This window comes from Polyodon spathula, chromosome 18 (genome assembly GCF_017654505.1).
Source record: "Polyodon spathula isolate WHYD16114869_AA chromosome 18, ASM1765450v1, whole genome shotgun sequence".
NCBI lineage: Eukaryota > Metazoa > Chordata > Actinopteri > Acipenseriformes > Polyodontidae > Polyodon > Polyodon spathula.
In genome coordinates, this window is record NC_054551.1 from 20,364,088 (window position 1) to 20,378,040 (window position 13,953).

The 13,953-nt window shown below is 35.6% G+C and overlaps 1 long non-coding RNA gene across 1 annotated transcript in view; it reads right to left on the reverse strand.

Moving 5' to 3' along the window:
- The window catches only part of LOC121330791, an 83,314-nt gene extending 69,970 nt beyond the window's left edge, over positions 1-13,344 (reverse strand). Inside the window, exons 1-2 of the long non-coding RNA XR_005951893.1 lie at positions 13,264-13,344; positions 13,067-13,182 (exon numbers count right to left, since the gene is read on the reverse strand). This is a non-coding gene — a long non-coding RNA (uncharacterized LOC121330791). The remainder of the gene's footprint in view (positions 1-13,066; positions 13,183-13,263) is intronic.
- Between the last annotated feature and the right edge of the window lie 609 nt (positions 13,345-13,953).

Consider the following 13,953-nt stretch of genomic DNA (forward strand, 5'->3'; position numbering starts at 1 on the left):
ACTTTGTGAATATATCAACTAGGCAGAGATGCATTATGCGTATCTCTGGTTCTGTGGCAAATGTCTATTTCACAACTGTATTAATCAGTCTGTGCCCCCTAGGCTTTATGGTATTGCTAACATGCTCAAAATGTGCTAAAACTCCACATACTGTGCTAGTAACCACTGGACAATCCATCTTTCAGGATGCCCTAAAGCAATACTAATGATTACTATTCTGGCTACAAGATTTGTTAGTAGTATTCTCTGCTATGGGAGAAGAAATTAATGGCTGCACTTGTAGTCCATACTGCATGGCCTGTATCCAATCCAAGTTAACTTCAAGTGACCGAGATACATTTCACCCTTGTCACCACCCTTGCTTTTCTTTGAAAAATAAATCCATGAAATAATATGGTTCTCATCTTAAAAGCTTACATTTAAAAATATATGTTCTAGCACACTTTTAATACACCCTCCTGTTGGCTTCATACTACAACGGCCAAATCAACAATGCCTTAATTTGCATTATGCTTTTATGAAAATATTTTCCACTGATGATAACACTGATAGCCAAAACCATTTAAACACTGCCACATGCAAACCATACGATCCTATGTGCAATTGTTTTTTTTTTTTCTTAAGACCATGCCACAGTGATTTCCGTTTGATTACAGAACACATGTCTGGGTCTTTTACAGAACTAGCAATTGGGATGTATCTCATTAATGGAAACTACATATTTTTGCTTAACCACCAAAATCTATTCAGTACACATTTGTATAGTACAGTCTAGAACTTATCGGGATCATCAGCATGCAAACGATGATTATCTTTTCTATTCCCATGGCATAAAAATATTCAGCCTTAAAAGACAATACTCCCCTAGCCTCCCTCATCTTTGTCTTTTAAGAACAGCTGCAGTTCTGCCTGAATAAATGGTTTGCTCTCCACAAAGCTTTGCCACGGTGCTAATCTGCAAGTCTGCTTTGGGATTTTCTTCATCTGGTTTACATTTTCTACACATTCTTATTATTTTTTTAAATCTAACTGCACACTCAAACGAAACTGTTCTGTTCACAATGATCTTTTACTCTTTAACACAATAAAGCTTTTGCTAAAGAGTCAGTCGATTGATTTTGAAATAAAGTATTATAGGTCTTTAACCAAAAATGTAGACCAGCCCACAGGTTCTTTAGAAATGTACTTTAAGGCCACATATACATGTATCTCAGCAGTGAGGGTTTGGCGTACTAACAAAAGCATGTCTATTATCCAGTATGTTGTACGTCAAGTAGGTCCCTCACAAAACTGGTTTGATTTTCATTTGATTAATTTATACTACCCTGTTTCCATGGTTTTAGCATTGATATAGAGTTTTAATAAGTTTTTAAAATATTGTTTGCTTAAAGTGGTAATTCAGCGTTAAAAAATAAAACCAAGTCATAACAAAGTGGTGACTAGCACAAACTGAACAGAAAAGACATCAACGATTGCTTCTGATAGACATGAGCCAAATAAGTTTGAGGAACTACGGAGTTTTAGGACTAAGTCACTCAAAGTCTACACCGTTTTGACTGGGAAAACCAGATCCTTTTTGCATTCTGACAGCAATAAGGTGTTACAATCCACTACCAATTAAAGAAAGCAAGAAGGGAATGCTTCTTGAAAATACGCTGTGACGGGGCAAGGAGCCCTGCACATGGAAAGGGGGCAGAGAAAACATTGTTGCTGTTTAATATTGTTTGTTTATTTTATAACAGGTACACCTCCGCCCCTTTGCAGTTATTATTTTGTATTTATATTTATGATGGCGAAAGCTCTGTGTGTGTGTGTGTGTGTTCTGGCAGAGGCGAGTTTGGCACCTCTGCCAGTATAATTTAGTAAACTCGTGCAGAATGTGACCGAGGGATTATTGAATAATTGATAGTTAGTTAATCCCTCGGTCACTGATACAAATGCTTGCCGCTCTCTGCACCCGGGTAGTGTTCGAGAGGAGGAACAAGAGAGGAGAGAATTCAAATTACAAATAAAAAAAAGAATGTCGGACAAGTGAAGGCTACTGCCCAGCCTGACCTACGAAAAGGTTTTTCGAGTGTGCAAGATTTGTTTTCATTTTAATCTTTGTGTTTCACTCGGTGAGCAACTGTTTGTTTTGTTTAAACTTTTTTATTTTGCTATTTTTGAAAATAAATACAGCGGAAATGCCATTGCACCCTACCTGCAGTATCTGTTTCAGTTCCTGCTTCTGGCCTGACGTCACCACACACGCCATCCTGTCACAGTGCCAAATAAACCCATCTAGCTAGTTATTAGAAAGTCACTATTAGTGTTAATTTACACAGCCTCCACCTGTAAATTGTAAATTATGCCTGTTGTGCACAAACAAGCACAGTGTTAATAAAATTTGTCATGCTTTTTCAAAAAACTTTCCCCCAGATTTTTTTTTTTTTTTGCTTTTATTTCTGTGGAACCTTTTAGTTCCTGATTTAATTTGTAAATGCAAATCCCATCTGTTTTCAGTTTAATCCTTATGGAAAAAACATATTTTTAATATACAGTAGAAAAATATAAGGATCATACTTTTCATATATAGAAATTTGCCCCTATATATGTATATACATATATATATATATACACACACACACACACACACACACACACACTATATGGGACATATTTAAAATATATATTTAGTCTGTAATCCATATATGTATTTTATATGTTGAAAATATATGGTGCATATATATAAAGGGGCCAACTTCTATATATAAAAAGTATAAGGATCATACTTTTCTACCATATATTAAAAACATGTTTGTTCCATAAGGGAGCAAGTTGTTTAATTCCTGCTAAATCCAGTTGGCCTAAAACTTGCTATTTTTGCTTCAGGCTGCCTTTTCGTAGAGTACAGTATAGAGTATATAATTAGTACAAAAAATAAAACAGTTATTAAGAAAAAAGCAAGCAACAACATTAGTGACTAATGGGCAGGAAACACCTTAGCTGTGCTTGTCAAGGTATCATGCCAAAACAACGTGTCTGTATTGCATTATAACCACATTACCCTCTATCTCTTTTCTACACTTTTTTTTTTTTTTGCCCCAGAGCTGTATTTAAGCTGTTCAGCTTAGTCTACAGTTGAAATGTATGTAAGCAAACTCAAAAAAAGAACTATCACACCTCAATGCAGCTGGTGTGTTTATGTCTTCCAGAAGTAAGCCAGAGTCTTTCACTTTCACAATAAACCACAGGGAGTCTTCCTCCTGTTACTTCCCAACAACTAGAATCAACTTGACAGATCAGATGCATGTTTACATGTACAGCCTGCCTGTATCATCATTACATTTTATAGCTAACTTGTAATAATCAAAACAGATATTTTTCTAGTGTTTTTCACAGCATATACAAACAGATATTCCTAGAGAGTGCTTTCATGAACAGGGTATATTAAAGACAAGAGGATAGAATCATTTACAGAAAAGCAAATGTTTTTCTTTTAATGTAAAATGGGAAGGACAGCTATTAAAAAGACCCAATACAACTGTGGGTGCACTAGTTATGTTAACAGTACTTATTACAGGCACACTACATAAACCAGTGGTCAATAAAGTTGTGTGAGTGTGTGTTGTGCCTGCCGCTGCAGTTAACGTAATCTAAAATATAGCAATACAGCTGTATTGGTAGGGAAACTAAAGCCATTATAATAGGCTACTCTGAGCTCTCAGTCTTCACATTTTTGGCATTTTATAAATCTGTATTTTAATAGAATATTACTTTACATTTTGGAAAAAAAGTGGTAAAATGTCAGCGAGAAATGATCATGCCCTCAATATTATGCAGATGTGCCTCTGGCCACATTTTCTTTTTTGAGGATCACTAATATGAACCAACAATAGCAATACCATTGTTTAATGAAATTTAAAGTAAACCTATAAAAAGCGGAAGCAGTCTGCTAGCTGTTTCTTTGTTTGCCATCAGAAGGTCAGGATCTGCATCCCCTTGTGAGACAGTGGTGTGCAGATTGTAGACACCAGGTGTTACTAACCTTGCTAGAGCAGACAGCAAATGCCCCGGGGGGGGGGGGCGACTAGAACCGGACAGCTTCACAACACTAAACGAGGAGATCACTACTGATCCAAAACAAGCCATCAGCAGGCACAGGCTGTGATGAAGCTCATATCCACTCCAGTCACAAACTCTCCCAGCAGGAGTAGCTGGCGGCAGAAGTGGAAAGAGCACCACCTAAGAGGCTATTCTACAGAATTACAGGAAAGCAAATGCAAAGCCGGTTTAGGCTTGCTTATTATACATTCTATTAGGTGTAATGTTCCAGTATGGGGGCCAAGGAGAAAAGGATAGAAAAAGAGGGAAATTGCCTTGACCATCTGTATTCTAAGCACATCTATTAGCCAGAGATTTATTGCAGAGATAAGGGTGCGCTGCCTAAAAATAAAATGTCTCGATCAAGATAGGGCAGGAGAGTTGAAATTCTTCTGAGAGGATAAAATAATTGTAAAAATAGAAACAATTAACATTTACGGAAAATTCCAAGATGCCCTTTTTCTTAACTATTTTTATTTTAGTGTTTTAGTAATTTCGACTTTTTTTATAAGTCAGTTGCCAGAAAACTCACAAGCCTTTGGCTAAAAAAACTGGTGAATTTCTTGGAACTGCCTGGAGACCGCAACACAGCCAAATATTATTATTTCATAATGCACTTTCAGCATTCTTATTGACATAATCAGAAGACTACCCTTTCACAGAGGGCATTACCAGAGCTTATGCACTGTTTGGCATAATCTCTGGTAATGCTCTATGTGCTGGGTAGTACTGCTTAAGTATTTTCTTTTTAATATAGTATGCAAGCACATCTCAATCCTGCCCTGAAAACACCCTGCCATTTACCCAAGGATTCATTTTAATAATGGTGCCGCTATCCTTATTGCAACTGACAAAATTGTGAAAAATAACTGATCATGTTTGATATTTTATACCGCGTTATCATAAAATCATTTTTTATACACAGTCATGAATTCAATTAAAACCTAGGGCTCAAAATGTACTTGGCATGAAAGGCTGGAGTGCTGCTTCTCTACTTTCTATATGCCCCTAGTATAATGATTTTTTATGGATGAAATGGAAACAAACACATTTATAAATATAGATTTTACAATGTACTGTGATAGTCCACTAGAATCACTGACATGCTTTAATACATCTCCACCCTGACTTATAAATGCTACATTCACGATGTCTTCTATTTTATTTGCAGTATATGCAGAGTTCTATTTACAGTAAAACAAATCTTCTGGAATGACTAATCCCAGTAAAGAGACTGAAGTGGAGTGAAAACACATTTTTTTTATAAATCTTATGCAGCTCAGTTAACCTTAGAGAAATAAAACCCCACTAACAAAATGTCAACATGTTTGCCACTTCATGAATGGACCATTCGAAAATAAATTGCCCATGTGTTTTTCATCCTATGTGTGCAGCTGTTAGAGTGACTTTTCTTTTTCATTAGCAACGGGGCATGCATAAGAAAAAAACCTCATGACAAATATGTAGCCAGTTGACCAGAGATTCACCTGTTTTAATGGATACAAGAAAACATTACAGTGTTCCAGGTACTATCTGTGGCCTACCTGCTGCAGTTTCAAGAAGAACAAGGCAATAAACGTGGTTTTCCTGCGTAGGTCAAAAATAACTTGAAAGGAAATCGTAACCAGCTACATACTTCATTTATTGTCAGTTATGCCTTTCCTTTTGTGGGTCTCCCTAAGTTACCCATTAAGAATCCTCACATATTTTATTACCAGTTCCTGTGCTATGTTGCTGGGTTGGGATTGCCTGTGATTCAGGAAGCAGGAGCTAGGGATCCTCCCCACCATTCTACCCCACTTCAAACTATCTGGAAAACTTCCTATTTAATCCCCAGGTCACACCCTTAGTTCCTGTCATGCTTAACATTTCCTCTTTATTCCATTGCTCCTCCACTATACTGTGCCTCCTCTGCAATGATTTCCCTCTGGGGGCAAATGAAGCTCACTCCCTAACCTCACAGTTCTGGTTGTGCTGGCCTCTTTCTCCACGAGCCAGAGGTGACTCCCAGTTAAAACATTTTTATCTCCTTGTGGGAGGGCAGAATGGGGTTAAATCTGCAATCACTGGTGTGGCCATTCCCAAATTAGGTAATTGATGCTAATTGGGGGGTGGCCACATGTATAAAAAGAGCCAGAAATCCTTTGTTTCTTGAAATTGTTTGTGGGTGAGTGTCTGTGCTGTGATTTTTGTATTGTGGATCAATGTGGCAGTGAAGGCTAATGCCCAGCTGACACATAGTTATTCATTTGTCTAAACATTTTATTTTGGCCCCCGTGCCACGCTTATTTTGTTCCTGTGTTTTGTGTTGTTTTGTTAAAAAAAAAAAAAAAAACATGCATATACACACTTCAGGGCTCGCAAAATCGCTAGCCAGACGTTCCGGGACAACTAAAAAAATCTGTTGGACAACGTGGTTTTTTTGGCTGTTTGCCTGACAGACAATCCGATTTTTTACTCTAACAAGATAGAGTTCTGTGCTTTAATCAAACAGCAGTTTCTCAATCGAGATTCCACTCACAGATCATCCTGGTAAAACACGTTTAGAGGGATCAATGTTTTTCATTGGTAATGCTTGAGTGATTTCCGGGGTGACGTACACATACACATTCTTGTGACAAAATCCCGCAAGGATTGCCCCGTGTAACACCCCTGACAACTCAAGCAATCATATCTAGTCAGCACGCTGGTATATGTCACATGACTGTCTGCTCCAGAAAAACGAAGGGAAAAATGGGCACTACGACAGCCAAAGTATACACTTTTATATTGAAGGCTATGATTTTTTAAACAGTTACAGACTGGAATTACAAGCTACTGTACTCTGCTCACCATGATTCATATTTTGTTATCTTGTTGTTACCTTTATTAAATCATTAACATTATTTCCCAACCCAGGAAAAAAAAAAATCGAATATGATAGTTATTATCACTGACTCAGATTTAGCACCAAGCATGTTAACATCGCGTTTTTTCATTTCTTTAATATGATTAATAAAATGTACCGTACTGTGTTCTTCAATGAATAGGATATAGCCAGAATACTGGATGAAGCCACAAACAGGTACTGTACTTGTAATTCTTCTTTTACTCACAATCTCATTGCTATTATTATTATTATTATTATTATTATTATTATTATTATTATTGGTAGTAGTGACAAATACTTTAATAAAGAAAATCAAAGAATAAAACAGTACTAATATTATTAATAATTTAGCTAATGCCTTTATCCAAGGTGACTTCCTTAACAGCAGCTTATATTGTTCATTTTGGTTTGTCCTTTTACTATAGCGAACAAAAGGCTTTGGACCCAAACAGGGTTGTTATAGCGAGGGGGTACTGTATCTAGTATTTGACTAGTATGTTTAATATACAACTCTTGCCAGGGCTCTAAGTTTAGATTTTTAACTACTGGCCCCTCGGGCCACTGAGCTAGTGTTTTTACTGGCCCGCATGCAATTTTATCTGGCCCAATATATATTTTTTCATGATGGTTTTTATTTTCAGTATGTTTCTAACTGTGTATGTGTTATGCATCCAGGCACTTGCCTTTATGTCGCAGTTCAATTCTTTAAATCTGCAGCACTATTTCACTACAAACCATGCCCGCATTGACAAAGAATTTTCAAAAGATTCTGAACGTCTGTCTTTAAAAGTTAACGCTAGAATCGCCATGATAGTCATGTGTTATATGTGCTAATTTCCATTTAAATATGGTGTTTCTGTTATGCAAATGTTAGATATTATGTTCACGAATACATCTTTTGAGTTTTATCTGAAAGTTTGTATTTCATTTTCATATCGGAGCTGATTAAAACGTACTCGTCAAAATGACTGTTGTCGGTAAAAAGCAAAAGGATAAACAGATGCAAATGTTGACCAAATTTGCTAAACAATCTGCCTATTAGTGCCAAAAAAAACCTTACTCCGAAGGTGAGTTTGTGAAAACTTGCCTTAGGGATGTTATTGCTATCCTATATTCAAACAACAATCAACTGCAAAAGCAAATTTCAGACCTGCAGCTCTCACACCACATGGTAGAACGTATCCATCTCAGATCTAAATAGTGACATTGAACTACAGCTGTATTCACAACTCCAACAATGTGCATAGTAAAGAATGCCAAGTCACACTGAGTACAGATCCTGCCTGTTTATGGTATAAGAAAATAAACGATAGTTAGCTGCTCACCCAAATAAGAAACAAAAACAAAACTATGCTTTTATATATAGTGAAAATGTACTTGTTTGGATAGCAATATTATGTATGTACTGGAAAAAATAAAGGTCAGCTTCATTTAATAGTGTGTGTGATAGTAATTGTAATAAAAATATCACTGAAATGCTAAATTAAGCACTTTTTAAAGTTTGTGGCTCTTTGTCACTGTGCACTTTATTTCCTTGGCTCTTGGTCTGTGAAAGGTTGGCCACCCCTGACCTAATGCGTACCCTGCCAGGATAAGCCACAGCTGGATTTTACTGGAGCATTTTACAGCACTGAAGAATCACTTTGGTTTGCAGTTACCACCTTTCCGTGGTTATTCCGGAATTGCCCCTAAAAAGGCAGTCATGCAATCCTGAGGAATTCAACAGTACTCTAAAATGCTCTAACACATTCTAGAGGTCATTTATTCCAGTGAGATATAAGTTAATGTAATCAACCTTTAAGTCTCATTTAAAAGGGAAATAACAGGGAAATAATGCTTTTTTTTTTTTTTTTTTTTTTTATTACTATTATGTACTGAATCCATAAAACTTAGTAAATATCCCTGCTACACTACATTAAAGTATTAGCTTGAAGTACTAAAAAATGTGGAAATACAAGATTAATCTAAACATTTTTAATGCTAAACATGTTTACTGACTACAAAATAGAGGATAAAGCGCAAGATGATCAAACTCTTTAGCTTGTACTTTGCAGTTACTGAAGCATTCTAAACGTATAGAAGTATGCCAATCACATTCTCCACAGTCCCCCCAAAAATGCAAAGCACTTAAATACCTGTCAGTCTGCTAAATGAGTCAGGGTCAGTTTTCCTACCATTTAGTTTTTAGCACATTTAGGAATGTGGAGGTGATTTTCAAGGCATTTCTCATAATATCTGTTCTTACGTTTCATGTTACAATACAATTATGTGCATTTACTTTTTAAAAGTAAGCAGTCAAACTTATGTTTACAGAAGACTGGGCAGAATTTTTAAAACAGCATTATTGTTGCAAGATCTTGTTTCATTAGTAAAGGATTTCAATCATAATTTGTTTATACAGTAAAATCAATCTGATAATGCTTTTGAAATTACATCTCATTAGGCACAGAACCTGAATATATCAGAAGTCAGCAACATTTTTTCTACAGTGTGTCACATTATGAAGGCTCCATAAAATGAAAACAAAATTCACCCTAAAACTGACAGACCTGTCAATACTGTAGTTAATAGCCACTTTATTGCAGTTTATAGGTGCAGTGTTACAGTAAGTCACAGATTATCTTTATATTGCTTATGTTCTGTGTTTTTACAACAGACATTAACTCAATTTCAAATATTAAACTAAATTCTGTGGAAAGTCACTGCTGCACTACTAGCTAAACTGCAGCTCCTTTAATATTTAACAGGCAGTGCAATTTTTTTTTTTTTTTTTATCCCCTGCATGGATTTGAATGTGTGATCTAATGCTTATGTAATATCATATACACCAGCATCTTTTTGTCAGTGAAAATTACTGCAGCCTGTCTCTCTCTAATCTCAGTAGGTTCTATAGTTGACAACGATTGTGCTCATATACTGTAAAGCTGTACAAACAGAGATTTTAACATTACTGTGTGTAAAAATAGCTGTGCATTGTTTGCTGCATGTAATTCACTATGACTTACAAGCAATAATGGTGTATTTTGGAGAGGTAATTTAAATGCTAAGGAAATTACATTCAGTGGACCAACTAACAGCTAATTCAATGTGTGAAGACAGTATCAGGTCATGTGATGACAGTGAACTTTCATATGTGCTTCCACAACACAACACTTATATATTCTATTTGTTTCATAAGAGAAGTACACCCTGCTGCTAGATATTTATATACCATGCACTGCCAAACTCCAAAACATGTATGTATTCTCTGAGAGTTTTATCAAGGAGGCACACATCTGATTAAGACTTGTTTTTAAACATAAAGAGCAGGGTTTTCAAAAAACAGTGTTAGTGTATTGAACTTGTGGTATAGTAACGAGAGCTAAAGTGATTTTCAAACTTAATTAAATCAATCTGTAAATGCTTTGAAATTGAGTCGATGAGGTCGTTAATGAACGCATTTCTCGTTGAAAAGCTTAATTGTTGCAGGTCACCTACATCACTTCCTGTCTCAATGACCAGATAAGGGGAACTCGTTAATCAAAATGCAAGTTAACGAGATCAAGAAAAATTAATGGAAGCATAATTTGCTGTTATGGAAACTACTAGTGTACAGGGAGACAGCTCTCCCACAAGCAAGCAGCAGCCAAATGGAAATAAAAAACTACGGAATATCTGTGTTGTGTATAATTTGTAAACTTCAAAATTGTGCATTTTGTCATGTAGAATGTACATTTATTTAGAACAAGTCACATATGCTGATTTACGATTTGCGTGTGACTAAAAATTGGACAGTGCGAATTAAAAAAATAAATTAAATTAAACTTCATTTACCCTCTTTTGGGGGGATATTTTGCCAGTTTACTATATACAACTATTTTAATGTACATTTTGCAATTTTTTTTTGGTTAAAAAGAAATATAATATCTATATTGGTTGGAATTTATTTTCTTATGTTGATTGTATGTATTTTAGTATGTACGACAGTAGGCTATAAATAAATATGTTTGAAGTGCCATTTATGCTTGCAGTTAGTTATTATACAGGTATACCTTCTATGTAACACTTCATTATATATTTGTACACAATTTGTTTATAATTAATTATTCGGTGAATCGACTAATCATGCATTTTCTCTGGTACTCTTTGCTCACCTCTGCGATAAATATACTCATCATGATTAGAAGTAGCCAGGAACACTTACAGCATTATAAGAACATTTTATATGCATGCAATGTGTGAAGGTGAAAGTATACATTGTACATAAAGTGCGGGGGGAGTCTCACAACATTAAATACATTTTGGAAAATTCCATCTTGATCACATTCCTCGTGGATCTGTGTGCCCTTGTACTCCTGTTCTTCATTCTTGTGTGGATAAGACACAGGTGTTAAAGCCAAGGACACATTGCAAATACGCAATCACCCAAGGAAACTTTATTGTAATATCTAATATGCTGTTTTCTACATCAAGATTTCAGTAGTAAATTTCAAATAAAATCTACAGTAGAGGTCAGCTGTCATATAATGCACGTATGCTGAATTCAAATAGGCTACAGTTGCATTGATAATTTCTTGTAGCAGCATTTAGGTAACATGGGGGAAAACGCCCCACTTAAGGGAAATTAAATTTTATGCACACACATGGTGGAAATCTGAAGTTTAAAAAGTTGAAAGATCAGCTCCATAGATGAATGTACAAATGCCACAAACAATTGAAGTAAATGCTTTTTGTTTTGTAATTGAACAGAATTTTTTCCAAAACTGGGGACAGGGCATCTTCTTCAATGTGGAAGGGAGCAACTTCAACACAGACCACATGTTTGGGCCTTCAAAAAATCCCAGGCTAACACCCTTTGCTTCAACTGTTGTATTTATACTCGGAAGGCTTTACTATTACTATAATACATTTTCCACCATAACCACACATTATTAATGTACATTTACAACTCATTTTTAAAGCCACAAAGTTATAAAAACTTACCCAAAAAGTGTTTTAATGCTCGAGTGCCGAGGTGAGCGTTTGTTCCAGTATATATTTATTTACGTTGGAAAGAAAGTTGAGGACACAAGGATTGTTATAACATTAATTTTAGGTAATCTAGTGTTAAAAATGAGTTAATGACTGTAGTTATCTTAACCCTATTACCGAACGTTACCAACACTTCGTGCAAATAACGGTATATCATTTAGCAATAGAACACATAGTTAAAACAAGTGTGATTACATCTTCATAACCACAAGTATTGAAACGGCTAACATATTTTCAAAACTACAAATATTTAATTATCTAGGTTTTCTGTATGAAATTAACTTGTTCTCGCTCTCTCGGTGTGTGTGTCTGTGTCTGTGTCTGTGTGTGTGTGTGTGTGTGTGTGTGTGTCTCTCTCTCTCTCTCTCTCTCTCTCTCTCTCTCTCTCTCTCTCGTCAGCTGTGGTCTGTTAAATTTCTGTTTCTTAGTAAGTTATATCCTGTTTCATTAATTAAAACTCTTTTTTCCAAGTGAAAATTAACTCCTGATAATTAATGACAATTAACACGGATTTACTTTTAAATTCCCACGCAAGCAAAAGAAATAGTCGCAAGAAGCACTGCTCGTTAAGATATTAACATTATCTTGGAATTCAACATAATTTCAGAAATCACAACAGGATGATTATTTAATTTTAAAAAATTGAAAATGCCGAAATCAATGCTAAATACCGATTTATTGATTAACACTGGAGTTATCATTTACGAACTTTTGAAAATCCTGCTCAAAACTTCATAATTATTCTCACGTTAACTATAAACAGGCCTACATCTGAGCAATACATTTTTCTGAATGTGTACTTTAAATAACTTGTAAAACATGAACCACCAAATCAAATACCACTTGTTGCAACATCCTTTTAACAGGACCACAAGGTTTACAATTTACATTATGTCAAGTGCTGCCTCTGTAGAGCTTAAAAACATTTTTACTTCAATTAAGAAATACTCCTTAATGATACACATCTAATACTGGGTTTCCTTAATATTTGGCATATAAAACTGGAATTTTTCGATAAGTCGTCACAGTGAAATACAATGCACTGTACTCTCAGGCTAACAAACAGCTGTGCTAGTAACGATGACAGAATAATTATAGACCTACCTCTCCAAACAGACAGGGACTAAAGGTAATCCTCAGAGAAGTTGCCGCGGGTAAAACAAGGCAGTTTAGATGCAGTCAAATTCAGCCCATTCAGTCCCCAGATTCAACCAGCATTACTACAACAAGGGGAAAAAACGAATTGAAGAATCAATGAAGAAGTGACCTTAAAGCTAAGCCTCATTGTGAATCAAACATACCCTATTTGTGCCCAGTGCTAGTGATTTGCATCGATTATCTCCACTTCAGCAGATACATTTAAATTAATGTGCCACTGTTGCAGGAAGCAGTGAGAAATCCTGGAAAGCCTGGACTGGATTTGCGAAAGCAGGTAGACCTGGATTAACACGCAGCGTTACAGCTCCCTCTTCATGCCACACTGGTGAGATCAGCCTTATGGTTACACAGGAAACCGCATTCTCTTATCATTTACATCTTTAAATAACAAGCCCGCTAACTAGAGGAGTTATTTATTTATCACTCCATGAAACTAATACCTTACATAATAATTAACACATATCTACGGTATCTACATCTAAATATAAAAACAATTTTAGTACCAAAAATACAGTTTCACCAAAATATGATATGGTGCACCACAGTTTACTTGATAATTAATGAAAACCACAACATGTAACTATGTTTGACAGCACATTGAGTATCGTATATCTTTTTATGTGTTGTAAGGCTACCAATTCTATTTTTAAGAGTGAGCTCTATATGGTTAAGGCTTGCAATTCCAAAGCTGGGCAGACAGCACTATTGTTATGTTGCTACAAAAGAAAGCTATATTTAAAAAATAACAAAAATAGTTACATTTGAAATAATTATATCCAGTTACAATACACACAAACACAGACACACACACACACACACACACACACACACAC